Here is a 17,476-nt window from a genome sequence, read left to right on the forward strand (position 1 = left end):
GAGTGAGTAAGAGTGAGTAAATAAGGTCAGTTTTTTCATTTTAAGTGAGCTACTTCTTTAACGTAATGTTTCCAGATTGTCTGTCTCAGATAAATCACTATAATATTCATGAAAGGAGTTTCATCAGCATTGAACCAAGTCTTGATTCATCCCGACTGCCTGTTGAGTTGTTTATCAGCCGCTCTCATAATCATTTTTGTGTTTTGGACCAAAAACTAGTGAGCTGCCTACATAGACTGCCAACATAAACACACTACTGATACCTAATGGCCAAATTTTAAGAAAGCACTGAATTTATCTTTTGAGGAAAGCAGGGATGGGCCAAATTTCAGAAGTGATGAATTGGCCACATCACAGGAATTTGAATTAAAGCTGGTAATGCATTTTGGGGAACTAAGTGTTTTTCCATCTTAGTCAAAGTGAATTTGGTAAATATGAAGGAATTTTAAAAACCTGATGCAATAAATGTACATGCATTTTATAAAAAATTAAACTGCAGGGCTTTTTAATTAAAAGTTTAGTCAAAATAGTTTGGTTTAATTAAAAGTTTAGGTTAAAAATGAAAGTTCAAATTCAAAACCTCAATTCAAATTCAGGAACTGAATTGGAAAAAAAAATGAGGAATCTGCTTTTAATGGAATTTGGAGTGACAAGAACAGGAATTTTTTTGTAATGCATTCTGGGAAATGAAGTTTTCTGGTTGCAAGTGAATAACCGATTATTGCAAAAAACCATTATCACGATTATTCTGGTCAATATTGACATCACGATTATTTAACATTATGCATTAATTGAACTTCATAAAGTCATCTTTTTGATTTGGTAAAATATATGATGGGGCGTGTTTGTTGATATTGCACAAAGTTAATATTACAGTAAAAGCAAAATATATTTAGATTTTTTAATAACTTTAAATAAGTAATGAATAAATAAATAAACAAATAAATAAATAAAACTAATTTTAAAAATAATGATAGAGTTTGGGGGAAATGTGCTTAACTGATAACAATAATTCATTTAATTTTAATAAAGTGTAACATTTTAATGAAATAAAATATAAAAATATATGATAAGAACTCATATTCTGATTACTAAAATATTTTAAATATAGTTTTTCCGAAGTTGCTATCTTTTATACAAAGTACAATTTTGAAATATTTTTACTATTTAAAATAACTGTTTTCTATTTGAATATATTTTACAACGTAATTTATTCCTGTGATTTCAAAGCTGAATTTTTGGCATCATCACTCCAGTCATATGATCCTTCACAATTATTCTAATATTCTGATTTGCTGCTAGCAATTTAAAGCATAATAATAATATAAAAAATGTTTTTTTTTTTTTTTTTTTTTTTTTTATTAAAATGATTTCTGAAGGATCATGTGACACTGAAGACTGGAGTAATGATGCTGAAAATTCAGCTTTGGATCACAAGAATAAATTGCATTTTAAAATATATTCAAATAGAAAGCAGTTATTTTAAATAGTAAAAATATTCCACAATAGTACTGCTTTTGCTGTATTTTGAATCAAAATAAATGCAGGCTTGGTGAGCAGAAAAGTCTTCTTTAAAAAAAACATCTTACTGTTCAAAAACTTTTAACTGGTAGTGTATATATATATATATATATATATATGTATGTATATATATGTATGTATGTATGTATATGCAATAAACCTACATGCAGCCAATAAACCTTTAAACTTTAAGACTTTTTATTGACAAGTATAGAGTTCTGTTAAAAATTACAGTTCAAATTCAAATTTGAATTCAAATTTAGGAACTAAATTGGAATTTAAAAGGCATTCTAAATTCAAAATTCAAATTTGATTGCAATAACGCATTGCAAAAGGCCATTTAATAATGCATGCAAAGCAAGAGAAATGCATTCAGCACTGAAAAGTATCTATAAAATATTTTTCTGCTATATTTCTGTGCATTAAATGTTGTTTGTTTATCCTAGTATTGCATCATTAGTTTAGCAACATTCCCAACTGTAAACCTGAAAGAGTTGTTGAGTTAAGTCTCCACATGAGGAGCATTATTTGTATGAGGTGAAGAGTTGCTGTCTGTGCAGAAAGCAGTCAGTCAGTGGCTCATGAGGTTCAATATGTGCCTGTGTAGTCGGTGAGCAGCACCGCAGCGCAGTCAGGGATGCACCAATTACTCTAGCATGTCAATGCGGACAGCTGCGCATACAGCGCACGCATCCTGGGAGCAAGCAGCAACGGAGCCATGTTTTCCCGTCTCGCTTGGCCATTACTGTTATTACTCCGGGCCCCGGCAGAAAGGGAGCACGGCGGCGCGTAAAGCAGAAATGTCATGGAGGACAGCCGTGGGAGTCTCGCTCAGGCCCGAGCTTGTCCTTTCATATGGAGTGTGACACGAGAGGCCGGCGCTCATGAATAAGACATGGGCCGTCTGGGCCGCGGGGACTCGCGCTGTCCATTTGCCATTTGCACGCTTGGCCAAAGCCAAGGAAGAGGTGAAAGGGGGAAGAGAAGTCAATACAGTCCGCCTACACTGCGGAGTTTGGGAGCCGCTTCCGCAGGGAGTCGCCCGATCCGAACGGAGGGTTTGATCAAATAGTGCTGAGCATTAACTGGTTTATGCTTGACGTTTAGGGTTGAGTTTTAAAGTTCACCTTGAGGACTGTTGATATTTGAGAAATGAGTTTATGCATGTTTTTTTCTCATCAGCGTTGCCAGATCTTTCTAGAAAAATACACAACCTTGTCTGACAAGCACAACTCTTGATCTCCAAAAATGCAATCCACAATGAGCTCATGACTCAAAACAAGCACAAAGTCAATTATAATAGCACTATTCCTCAACTGTCACTCAATATGTCAGCACTGTCAGATACAAAAATAATCTGCAATGTCATGTCAGATGTTTATTAAAGGAATATTGACAAATCTAGCAATCAAATTCGATTAGGAGTTACGAATTGAAACTAGACTAAGGTTTCAAAATGACTGTCAGCTCCATCTTTTGAAGAATATCTGATGTGGTTGACAGCTGATGGTGATGACAAAATAATCATAAAACTGATAAAATTATAATAATTATAATAATCTAATTCTAATTATAATGATATATTTTAATGAAACAAAGTGAAGACGATGAAATAAATGATAAGTAATGAAGAAAACAGAAAAGCTCAAGCAATGCCTCAACAGTTTTGCCACCAACTGCTACAGAGTAATGCTCAACATCAAACGATTGGACAGAGTCTCAAACGTAGAAATCTATCAGAAGATCGGAATTGACCCTCTGGACCTCCAGATACAGTGGAGGCAGTTAAGATACGTCGGTCATTGTCTACGCAAACAAGAGCACGAGCTGATTAACAAGTACATTCTTTATCAACCGATTGAAAGACATGGATGTAGAAAGCGTGGTAGGCCAAAACTTCTCTACCCGCAGTACATAGGCAAGCTGATCAACAGTGAGGCACCGCCAACAGTCGACGAAATGAGAACTGCAGCAAGAGACAGAACGGAATGGTGCAAGCTTGTTGACACCTGTAAACCCATAATATTTGCAGCCGACTGATGATGATGATGATGAAGTAATGAAATAAAGATATATGACAAGAAAAATGTTAAAAAATATAGTTATAAAAATATAACTACAATATATTGTAGTTGCTAGATTTTAAATTAATTAATTTAAATGTAAAATATTCTTTTAATCATAATATTTTAATAATATAATACATAAAATTTGTCCTAAATTAAAATGAATATAATATACATTTAACTATATATTAAATTTTGTTGCAATAGCTTTTATTAGTTACATTATTGCTTTTATATTATAATATTGTAGTAATATAAAAATGTTTTTTTATCAAATAAATATAAATCTCTCTCTCTCTCTCTCTCTCTCCCTTTCTCTCTCTCTCTATATATATTTATATAATATTTTTTATTATAGCTTTTATATTATAATATTTTAATAATATAATAAATAATATTAATGATATAATTAATTAGTATTAAATTATTATAAAATAATATATTCTAATATTCTAATATTTATTTTATATTTTATATTACAGGTTTTATATTATAAATAATAACTGTATATAATAATAATATTATAATAATACTATTTATACATTTATTATAAATAATTAAAAAATGTTAAATTATAATAAAATTAATGTAATTTAATATATGATATTTTTGAATATTAAAATATATTAGTTTTAAATTTCAGTTAAGTCTTTTGAACTTAATATATTTATTTAAATTAAATTTAAATATACATTAAACCTCTGAAGTTGCTAGCTTTTATATTTTATATTATAGCTTTTATATTATAATATTTTAATAATATAATAAATAATACATTTGTATTTTATATAAATATAATAAAAATATTATAAGATTTTAATGAAATGAAAACATATGATAAAAAAAATCTAATTTTAAATATTTAAAAACATATTACATTTTTTCTTGCTAGCAACTAACAGGCCCAGCATAAAATGAATAAAATTAAGAACAACTCTTTAGAGCATCTTATGAAAAAGATCACTAGCATGTTCTCAACACAAATTCACAGTTTTATTCGATTTTAGTCTTTATTTGATCAAAGAGAAATTCAATTATCACTCACTTCCTCTAAAACAACCTCTCCTCAGACAATAACGCAACACTTCCAGTAGATTAAAATATATTACACTCACAAAACGCAGAAATACTAATAGGTATGTTTCCCTAAGTGAAATATTATGTGAACTATTGCACTATCTTCTGAGGAAAGGTTGTTAAAATAGTTTTAAAAACACTGTCTGATTAACTTCAAAGTGGAAACTGCTCCGAAACGAACAGCAGTAAAGTTAAAGACGTCTAATTGTTTCTAATTTAGCTCATCAATAGATTTGATTCAGGTTTATATGCCAACAGGAGATGAGGAACAGGATGAGGCGTTTTCTACTCCGCGTGAGTCGTGTGGCTGAGCCGTCTAGACATTTTCTTGTCTTTGTGTCGCCCTGCGCTCAGATATTGATGTCTCGCAATGATTCGAAATAATGGGCGATATCTTACAGTCAGAGCGTTTATGAATTCAATAGACGAGTGAGGGGGAAAAAAAAACAAAGCAAACTGCAGAGAAATTAGCCTGTTGGGCGTTCACCAGGGAATATGCAAGGCGAAAACGACGAGAAGTGATTTGAGTATTTGTGCCGGGACTGACAGTGTGGAATTGGTTAATGATCGCTGTGAAGCGTGAGTCCGATACCCCTGCGGGAGGTCACGCCGCCATTGATCCGTCTTTCTGCACTCTTCTGACTTTCTTCTTCTTTTCTGTCAGAAGATGACACAGGAAATCAATAGGAAACAGATAGCGAATAAGTTGTTCTTAAAACGCTACTGAGTGAACTTTTACTTCAAAGCTACTTCTGAAATGAGTTGGAAGCAAGGGCCGTTTGCTGCCGACTTTGATGCTCGGGCTGCGGGACGTGTATCGTTAGATTGGGGTTACGAGTCAGAGGAGGATTAGAGGTCAAAAAACACTTTTGATACAATGTCACAAATGAAGGCTGCTCTGTTTTCTTTGTGTTGGGGGAGCCCACCGACCGCACACTACAGAGGAAAACTTTCAGAGGATTCTTTAATGTTTCCACCAACGATTCTTTTGGTATTATTGAAGAAGTGGGATTTAGAAAAAAAGAAATACTGTTCCATTCATTTAAAACAATTTTACCTTAAATGACCTTTCAGTCTTTTATAGAGGCATATAAGTTAAAATCAATAACCGGCCTTTATATAATGTGAAAAAAATAGACAACACTTATGGTGTTAGTAAGATGTTGTAAAACTTTTTAAAAAGTACTTTTATTTTTCACAAAAATAGTTTTTAAATTAATAATATTAATTATTATTAATGTTTATTAATCATTGATATTTACATTTATATTTTTGATTATTAAAATATTATAGAAATTCTACAAATATTAAAAACTATTTTGGAATAATCACAAATACTTGAGCAAAATGAGATGTATTTGGTATTTGTAATGGTGATATATTATTACTTATAAGACTAATTATAATATGTGTGTGTGTGTGTGTTATAATGATATAAATTCATATTTAAATGTATAATATAAAATGTACAATTAAAAATGTGTAATAAAAATTTATTGTGGTAAAGTACAAATTCACTAGCAAATTAAATTATGTATGTAGTGTATATATATGTATGTATATATATATATATATATTAGTATAAATATTATTAATAATATAAATAATATTAATATTAATTTTATTATTATAATATTATTATATCCACAAATAATATTAAACAGAAAAATGATAATTGTGTGTATAATAATAATATTATAATATAAGATTATTAGTAACAATACACACACACACACACACACACACACACACACACACATATATATATAATAATAATAATAATAATAATAATAATAATAATAATTATTATTATTATTAATAGCATTGAATGATAATACTATTCTTATAATATTTATATAATTTTTTATATAATTAATTATTATATACACAAATAATATTAAACAGAGAAATTAATTATAAAACAGCTAAGGAAATTATATATATATATATATAAAATTTAATGGAAATTTAATTAAATATAAAACAGACTTTAATGAAAATGTACAATTTAAAAAGGATTACCACAAAAATAATAATAATAATAAATAAAAAATACATAAAAACATAAAACTACAAATCTATTTGCAATAAGCATGTCATTGACTAAACAAAACAAATTCTGTCATGACATGTAATGTACATGACAATGTTAATGTATTTGGTCTTGGCGGAATAGATATAGATATATACAGAGACTTGCTATTGCCAATACATCCACAACATGCTACTGTGAGCATGTAAGAAATAACACACATGAAATAATCCCCATATAGCACACACTTTGTAGCAGATCTATACAGGTGGAGCTGGGGAAGGTGGAGGGTTTCTGAAGCAAGCTGCAAACTGCTACAGCGAGCACAAGTCATTTATTTGAATGCTGAGCAGCGAGCTCATTGGCTACCGATACAGGAGAGAACCAATCAGCTGTGCCATGTGATAATCATGTCATTATGTTAGATTGAGTTAGACTTATCGGACTGCACCATCTAGAGTTTCATGCCAGAACTTTGTATTTGTGAGTTGTCAGTTAACATATCAGTCAGTTGGTCTCTCCTAGTTTGTGGTCTTGGTCAAAACAAACTATGATGTAGATCAGACTCAGCAGGTAGTCAAAAGTCTGGTTACACAAGCAAGAACCCCATGTCAATCTGTCTGAATAGAAAGTCAAACTTCACCTCACAATAAGTGGGTGAAACAGACTTCACTCATATCTGCTACATCTCGATGATTGACGTCTCCCATGCCTCAAAACCCACAGGCGACAAAGCACTTTCAGAGAAGCTTTCAATTAGGAAAGTAGCATAGCAGAGGAAAGAGTAAACGCAATTCTGACCTGCAGGCAACACGCCGCATTTAGCCAAGCAAGAGACCTCGAATTATCCATCAGCACAAAGCCAAACAAACAAGTACAAAGATACAAACACTCTCGCTCCCCTTGGAAGACAACCGGGAGAAAAAAGTCTACATGCATAAACCCCTGTATGGCAAAAGATACATTTTATTGCAAATTTTATTGCATTTTTACAACTGCATTTTTACGAAGTAGGATTTTTTTAAAGATAATAATAAAATAATAATTACAAAAATAATATAAATAAATAATAATAAATATAAAATTGAAAAAAAAAAAAAAAAAAATGTAATTTACAAAACTATTTTTATAATAACCACAAGTTCTTGAGCACTTGGATACTTGTCCACAACTCTAAAAAACAAGTTATTATCATAGTTACTGCCAAATAAAAGTTGCATGATAAAGTGGAAAAAACAGTCGCTTGTTGACACTTGTACATTTCCTCCCGGGCACCGTGTCAACATTAAATAGTCCCTGTCTGGAGTGCATCAATCGGCCAGCAGAGATTTCACACTCCTCGTTAGTTCAAGAAGGAAAATGAATCCCGTTTGCTGACAGGATCACTCACAAACGGAAACAATGGACGAAAAATAGCTTGAGCACAAATATCCAGCTCAGCTTGCGTTTATTAGCGCCTCTCAAACTGACACAATCATTAGCGTGTCAGTGTATGTGACGCGTGTCGTATGAATGTGGCAAAGAAACAAGAGAAGAGTGACAGTGGCTCCAATAAGGGCTAAAAGTGCAAAGCATTTTTCTGCAATATATAAGGAGAAGCCCTGACATGAGAAAATACCTAGGTCAGATCAGTGTATGAATTATAAAATGACTTTCTAAGCTTTTTAAACTTTTTTAGATTTTTCTGTATAGGCCTCTCAGTTTTCTCACACTCATTTTTAAAGCATATTTTTTTGCAAAAAACCTAAGCAGAAATAAAGCTGAAATTTTGATTTTAGAATGATAAAAACAAAACGATAGAATGATGGAGCAATAGAATGACAGAAAGAATGACAGAGCGACAGAACGATGGAACAGAATGATAAGAAGGATGACAGCGACAGAATGATAAAATGATACAGCAACAGAAAGAAAGACAGCACAACAGAACGATTGTTACAGTGCGAGTGAGACGAGAGGCGAGCGGATCCACGTGCAAGCTTTTATTAGAAGGACTAGACAGATACATGGTCAGGCAGGCAGGGTCAAAACAGGAGCGAGCATTATCCATAGGGGCGATCCGAGAGAGAATATACCAATAACCAGAGCGAGAGTCCAAAAGGCAGGCGGCGATGACGAACATACGATGAACCAGGCGCAAATACAAACTAGGGGACTAGGAAACTAGGAAACATAAACAAGATAGCAACCAAACAACACTCCGTGCAGTGTACAAGGAAGTCCGTGGTTTTATAGAGCGCCTGATTGGTCATGGAGGCTGACGCAATCAGCGCGGTGGAGGATGGGAGATGCAGTCCAAAATGCAAAGCAACAGTCAGAGAGCATGAAAAGGTGAGAGTGACATCTGGTGGTGGGTAGTCCGCAGAACACCGACCAGATCCGTGACAACGATAGAACAGAACAATAGAGCAACAGAACATTAGGAAGAACGATAGAGCAACAGAACGATAGAAAGAATGATAAAATGATAGAACAATAGAAAGAATGATATAGCGACATAATAGAACAACAGGACAGAATGATAAGAAGAATGATAGAGCAACAGAAAAGAACAACAGAACAATAAAAAGAATGATAGAGTGACAGAACAATAGAAAGAATGATAGAGCAACAGAACGATATAACAACAAAACGATAGGAAGAATGATAGAGAGACAGAATAGAACAACAGAACAGAATGATTAGAAGAATGACAGAGCAATAGAATAAAACAACAGAACAAAAGAAGAATGATAGAGCGACAGAACGATAGAACAGAAGGATAGGAAGGAAGATAGAAAGACAGAACAATAGAACAACAGAACAATAGAAGAATAAGCAACAGAATGATAGAACAGCGATAGAGCAACAGAACGTTAGGAAGAATGATAGAGTGACAGAACGATAGGTAGAATGATAGAGCAACAGAACAATAGAACAACAGAACGATAGGAAGAATGATAGAGCGACAGAATAGAATAGTAGAACAACAGAAGTGATAGAACAACAGAAAGAGAACGGATGATAGAGCGACAGAATGATAGAAAGAATGATAGAGCGACAGAACAATAGAACAAGAATGATAGAGCGACAGAACAGTAGAACAATAGAGCGATAGAGCAACACAACAACAAAACGTTAGGAAGAATGATAGAGTGACAGAACGATAGAAAGAATGATAGAGCGACAGAACAATAGAACAACAGAACGATAGGAAGAATGATAGAGCGGCAGAATAGAATAGCAGAAAAATAGAAGTGATAGAACAACAGAAAGATAGAGCAGATGATAGAGTGACAGAATGATAGAAAGAATGATAGAGCGACAGAACATAGAACAACAGAATGACAGAATGATAGAGTGACAGAACAATAGAACAACAGAACAGAAAGAATGACAGAGCAACAGAGCGATAGAACACAAGAAAGATAGAAAGGATGACAGAGTGAATGAACAATAGAATGACAGAATGATAGAAATAGAAAGATACAAAGAATGATAGAGAGATAGAATGATAAAACAATGATAGGAAGGATGATAGAGTGCTAGAATGACAGAACGATAAAAAAAGTGATAGAACGACAGAACGATAGAATGACAGAATGATAGAACAACAGAACAACAGAATGACAGAACGACAGAAAGGATTATAGAGCGACAGAACAATAGAATGACAGAAAGAATGATAGAGCAACAGAACGAGAGAAAGAATGATAACGTGACAGAATAATAGAACAACAGAACGACAGAAAGAATGACAGAACGACAGAACAACAGAACAATAGAAAGAATGATAGAGCGATAGAACGATAGAAAGAATGATAGAGCGACAGAACAATAGAACAACTGAATGATAGAAAGAATAAGAGAGCAACAGAAAGAAAGAATGATAGAGTGACAGAACGATACAACAGAATGATGGGAAGGATGATAGAGCGACTGAATGATAGAACAACAGAACGATAGAATGATAGAGCAAGATAGAAAGAAAGCTAGAGCAATGAACGATAGAGCAACAGAACGACAGAACAATAAAAAGAATGATAGAGCGACAGAACGATAGAATGATAGAGCAAGATAGAAAGAAAGCTAGAGTAATGAACGATAGAGCAACAGAACGACAGAACAATAGAAAGAATGATAGAGCGACAGAACGATAGAATGATAGAGTGACAGAACAATAGAAAGAATGATAGAACAACAGAACGATAGAAAGAATAGCGGAATGACAGAGACAGACATTCAGACAGATAGATGGATAGATAGTTGTAGAGAGTGTAAGACAGAATAAAACAGAAAATTATAGAATAATAGAATGTTAGCTAGACTGACAAATAGAACGATGGATGGATGGATAGTTCCTGTGTGTCATGACCAGTTCAATTCAAGACTGATGAAAGGAGAGGGAGGCAGATCTTCAGTTCGAGGCCTGCCTCTCTCATCTTGCTGCAGCGCACGAGAATGCATGTAAAGGTTGAGCGGAGATGACACAGCTGGGAAGCGTCGTTGGACGTCATACACCCTCTCGCTCGCTGATCTTAAGCACTTCTTAAGACTCTATTAATTGGGAGGGGGTTCCTAGAAATGGCTGACTCCCTGTGTAGTAGCGAACTAGAAGAAACCGGTGGAGAGCCGCCTTAATTAAAGCCAAGAACAACGGCTCAGAAACCCCGGAGCGGATACCTGAGGGAATTGAGCGTGAGGGAGGGGATGAGGAGACGGCTCCAGGAACATCAGGAAAAAAAAGAGGCTAGTGTGATAATTGTAATTGTGTTGGGGGAACAAAACGAGAAGGGCATGAAGTGCAAGACAGACACAGGAGCGAGACAATCAGCCGAAGCTCGGCGGGGGGCTGGACTTTGGCGGGTTCGGTAATTGGAGGTGATGGCAGCGGGGCTGCTTCGAGTCAAGGGTGTCAGAAAATGAGAGGGAGGCGGTCGCTGCGGAGTTTGCGGGGGAGGCACCTCGACGAAGACACCCGGTGCTGCGGTTGGTAATTGGGTGGCAGGCGCTTGGCATGAGGAGGAGAGACAATAAGCATTGGATTTGTTCAATTTTGCAGAAAACTCAGAGAAGCAAAAGTCATTTCTCAGAGGATCTTTCACTACAGAGTTTTTTTTTCAGATAAAATTCCTTACGAGAAATAAAAAACAGACAAACTATGTGGATAGCATAGTCAAGATAATGATAAGTAATGTTTGAGTTCATATGGAGTTCACACTGCAGTCTTTAGATCTGTTCCAAAACTTTAGAGAAGACACTGGGGTTGTTTCTTAAAGGTACTATATGTAATTTCTTGACTGTGTTAAAGCATAAAAATACCATGTTTTCAGATATTTAGGAAATAAAAAGTTTACATACTTGTTTCTCTGAAAAGCAATGCTACAGCCAGCTGTTCTACTTTGAAATGTGTGTTCTGTGTCAGCATGTCTGTTTTTGTTTTGATCTGCGTGACTCCGCCTGCCAGTTTACCCAGTAGGATTTTAATGGGTTGCCAGTTAGTGGAAAACACTGCGAATCCTAACCATGGAAGCCAGCAGAAAAACTCAGAAGTCAAAGATGGCAGATTCTACCCGACCTAACATGCACAGGAATATTAAAACACAAATAAATTAACTTAAGGCTTGTCACCTTCCATTCTCAGTTGTGCTTGTTCCTAAGGAATCCTCAATCTAAAATAAAATAAAATACTCAAATGTCATATAGAAAAATAATAGAAATCTAAAGCTAATATGATAGCATTTTTGTGATTTTTAGTAACTTTATAAAGTCAGTTCCTCTCATGTCAGTGTTAACTAAATTAAATGTAAGTAATAAATCACTTTTATTAACTGAAATAATCCAATGATGGAAGTTAAATACTAAATGACAACTTGAAAAACATAACAGTACTAAAATTACTACAACTGAAATAAAAATAAAATAAAGATAAATGGAAATATAAAAAACTATTAAAAAAAGACAAAAGCACATTACAAAATGACTAAAATTAAAATACAAACTGACAATATAAAAATAAAAAGCTAATTATAAAAAAGCTGAATTAAAATAGATAAAATAAAATCTAAAAAAGCTATTAATTTATAAAAAAAAATAAAAAAAAAAATAAAAAAAAGATGTACAAATTCAAAATTCAAATCTAATGCAAAATATTATTTGAATTAATTTTGTTTTTTGCACACTTTAGCAATGCAATGCAATAAAAAATAAAATAGCCAAATGTCATATAGAATAAGACTAGAAATATAACGCTAATAGCATTTTGTGTTCATATTGAGATCTTTGGCTTGTTTTTAGACTTGATGGAAGAGATTACCGTGTTCTGAAAAGCAGGAGACTTCAGCAAAAGTCTCCATTTAATCTCACTGCTATCTAGGAGAAGCAATTGAAAAATTACAGAGATCTCACACGCGATCCGCCTCTCCTGCAGGAAGAGGCAAAATCAGTTTCGGATTTGCTCAGTGCCGCAGAATCTCCAGGAAGCAGGTCGAGAGATGGAGAAGCAACGGGATTGAGGCTTTCAAGAGGAACGAGAGACAAATAGATTGAATAAAGGGCGGACGGGGGGGCCGAGTGCTCGAGGCCGAGCAGAATGATATTGGACTTTGGAAAAGGAGAAGTGGAGAGGATTGGAGGATGCCGGTAATGAGACGCGAGGAGGAAGAGTGGCAGAGGAGGACAGCAGCAAATAGGAAAACACACACGGAGACAGAGAAACACTGACTCATGAGGGATTAGAGAGAGATGCAGCTGAGGGAAAAAAGGGAAAGCTCAATTAAAAGAACTGGGTCAGAGGAAACACGAGGAGGCTTTTTGAAGTGTTGAGTGCTGCGTTTCAAAGCGCGTGCAATGGTCCTTATGCAAGACTGAAGATCTGTGACCTTCTGGAGGCCATGAGTCATTGTGGACCTCATCTGAGAAGATGGTCACAAAGAGATCGGAAAACACTTGACATGTCAGTGAATTAGAGAAAATCTCTCTTCGCTAACCTCACTTCTCATTTTAGCTCGGTGAATCAGCCGGTGTTTTGGTGATTTTTAGTGACTTCATGAAGTCAGTTCCTCTCATGCCAGTGCTATTATTGTTAACTAAAATGAAAACTATTAAAAAGCACTGAAAAAAATAAAAGTTAAAATTACGTAAAATGTAACCTTAAGCTGAAATACAAAAATGACTAAAACTGAAATAAAAATAAATTAGCGTTAAACAGAAATATATATATATATAAAAAAAAAAAAAGCACACAACAAAATCACTAATACTTAAATGAAAATTAAAATAAAAACTTAAATGAAAATATAAAAATAAAGCTGATTTAAAAAGCCGAAATAAAATATTAGAGTTGGAGTTTGAGTACTAAAATTATATTAAAATTATATAAAAAGCAAATAACAAAATGATTAATACTTACATTAAAATTAAAATAAAAACTGAAAATATAAAAATAAAGCTAATTTAAAAAGCTGAAATAAAGTATTAGAGTTGAAGTTTAAGTACTATAATTATATTAAAAATTATATAAAAAGCACATAACGAAATGATTAATGCTTAGATGAAAATTAAAGCTAATTTAAAAAGCTGAAATAAAATATTTATGTTGGAGTTTGAGTACTAATATTATTAGAACTTAAATTAAAATAAATGAAAGCTAAATAAAAATCTATTAATTAATGAATCTATTTATTTCATATTATATTTAGCTATAATTAATTTAAAAATAATAACATACAATAAATACAAATAATTTAAATAATAAAAAATGACCAAAAAATAATGTGAAAATTGAAAATGTATAAATAAAAAACTAATTTAAAAAGCTGAAATTAAATATTAGTATATTATATTATTTTAGTACACCAACTCCAATTGTAACATTTGATTTCAGCTTTTGAAATTAGTTTTTATTTTTACATTTGCAGTTTTCACATTTCTTTCTTTTTTTTTTTTTTTTTTTGGTAATTTTAGTCAGCATTTTAAATAAAACAAACTAATACAAATTAAATTAATTAAAGCTAAATATAATATAAAATAAATAAAACAAACAAGTCATTAATAATTTTAAATAATTGTAGTCATTTTAGTACACCAATTCCAACTCTAAAACTGAAATAAAAAAGAAAGCTAAATAATAGTCTATTAATTCATTTTATTTTATTTTATTTGAATCTATCAATTCAATTTATTTTATTTTAGATTATATTTAGCTTTAATTAATTTTATTTAAAATATAAAAATGACAATAATTACCTATATATACACACACACATACACATTAAATATTAAATGGTACAGCCTATAAATAATATTAAACTGCCACTGCCTCTTTTAGGATTAAATAAAAAAAAAAAAATTTGTACACTTTTCAATCAAAACACGACACAAAATGAAGTTTACTATTAAAATATAAAGTAATAAATTAACAAACAAACAAATAAATAACTGTAAAACTAAAATAGAATACTTTCTGGTTGTCAAACTTTGTAAACTAACCTCATATATCCACTAAAAATGACCAATTGGGAAATTAAAAAATATTGGAAAAGTTACATACTGTTAGCTTGTTTGGAGATACAACTTGGTTTGATATTTAGCATCTAATGCAATAAATTCAGACATTTTAAAGAGTGACTTTAGTCTCTAAAAGTGTCCAAATACTTTCTGGGGCCACATTTTCAACATTCACTGGATCATTTCAAGTTTATTCTAAAATATTTAGCATGAAAAACCTGTGTTTTTGTACTGAAAGGGTTAAAGTCTGTCCGTCCAAACTTAAATATTCAGAAAAGAATAGTCAAAAACACAAAGAGGCTATATAGTATTTGCAGACAGGAAGCTCCGCCCACCTCAACATTTCCTTGGGCTGCCTGCGCCATCGTTTCAATCTCAGCCACCATCTTGCTCACGCTCTCGTCACCTCCTGAACCGTCTGATGAAGTATGTAAACATGCAAATCCATCGGGAGGAGGCAGCAGGAGATGCACTGACACATGAAAGTGTGACACATTAAAGTTGTGTGTACGTTTAGCTTAAATTCAAAAAGTGTTTTTCACTCAAGTGTTTGGGGACTATCCTTGATATGTCAATCAAGTTGATTTTGAAGTGCGCTGGGGTGTTGGGACGGGGCGGATGGGGAAAAGGTGGAAGACCAAAAAGGAGCGTGAGGTTTGTGATGTCTCTAGCTCATTCGCCGCCTCCTCCTGAGACACGGGAATCGAGAATTAATGGGTCGGAAAAGAAGAAAGGATGGAAATTTAGACAAGAATTGCAGGCATTAAAGCGAGAGGAGAAACTCAGAACTTAATTAATTCTTCCAAGACTTTGGACTGAGATAAAAACCGAGACAATGTTCAGGGGAGAGGTTTCATCAACATTTAAAGGAATAATTCTGCCAAAATCTCACTTGCATGTCCTTCCTAAATCTGACTTTCTTTCTTCCATGCAATACAAAAAATGCATTTTTAAGAACTCTTTTCCATACAGCAGTTTTGCTTTAATATCAATGATACAATGTTATAGTTTTTGTTAAAATTTTAAACGTCTTCACTTTCATTTTAGTTAGTTTTAGTAATTCAGCTGTGTGTTTTAGTCATTTTTATTACTATTATATTTTTATGTAATATAAATATATTTTTATGTCTATAAAGTGTCTTAATATTTATGTCTATAAAATGATTTTAACTTGTATATTAATTATTTTGGATTTTTAAATACATTTTATTTATTATTATTTTTAAAATGTATATTTAGCATTTTTAACTTAATAATAATGAAAATAAAAATGACTAATAAAAATAAAATAAAATAAAATAAATATGACTAAATGACTAAAAATGACCAAAAAAATAAATAAATAATGTGAAAACTGAAAATACAGAAATTCAAAATTAAATTCAAAATATTATTAAATACTATAATAGTATAAAAAATGTAATATATTTTTAAATGTTTGTTTTTTAAATTATTTTTTAAAACATGGCTATCTAGTGTTTTTAACATATATTATTAATTTAAGATTTTAAATAAATTTTTATTTATTATTAGTTTTAAAGGATGTCTATATATCATTTTAACTTTTATATTATATATTTAATAGTTTATTTAAACAAATAAAAATGACTAAATTATTAAAGATTACCAAAAAAACTAAACAAAAATTAATGTGAAACTGAAAATCTAGAAATTCAAAATTCAAATCCAATTCAAAATATAAAATTTTATTATTATTATTTTATTAATCATTTTCTATATAGTTTTTTTTTAACTTATGTATTATTTATTTATGATTTTTAATACATTTTTATGTATTTTTTTAAACACTTATTTATTATTTTTTAAACAGGTCTATATAGTGTTTTTAACTTATATATTATTGATTTTATTTGTATTATTTTATTTTATTTTATTTAAACTAATAAAAATTATTAAATGACTAAAACAACCACAAAATAAAACAACAACAGAAAAAAAAAAAAACGTTAAAACTGAAAATATAAAAATTCAAAAATTCAAATCTAATTAAAAATACTACTAAATGCAATTAAGGTATTTAAAAATATTATAATAGTATAACAATACAATAGCATTTAATAATACATGATAGTATAATAGTTTATTGATTTTATTTGTATTAGTTTATTTTATTTACACTAATATAAAATGACTAAATGACTAAAATGACCAAAAAACTAAACAAAAATGAATGTTAAAACTGAAAATAAAAAAATTCAAAAATTCAAAATACTACTAAATGCTATAAAGGCATTTAAAAATATTATAATAGTATAATAATATAATAGTAATT

General features: G+C 31.6%; 1 protein-coding gene across 1 annotated transcript in view; it reads right to left on the bottom strand.

Moving 5' to 3' along the window:
- iglon5 (IgLON family member 5) overlaps positions 1-17,476 on the bottom strand; it is a 230,566-nt gene that overhangs the window by 73,163 nt on the left and 139,927 nt on the right. The window lies entirely within an intron of this gene.

The sequence above is a fragment of the Labeo rohita genome, chromosome 16 (assembly GCF_022985175.1).
Source record: "Labeo rohita strain BAU-BD-2019 chromosome 16, IGBB_LRoh.1.0, whole genome shotgun sequence".
Classification (NCBI taxonomy): Eukaryota; Metazoa; Chordata; class Actinopteri; order Cypriniformes; family Cyprinidae; genus Labeo; species Labeo rohita.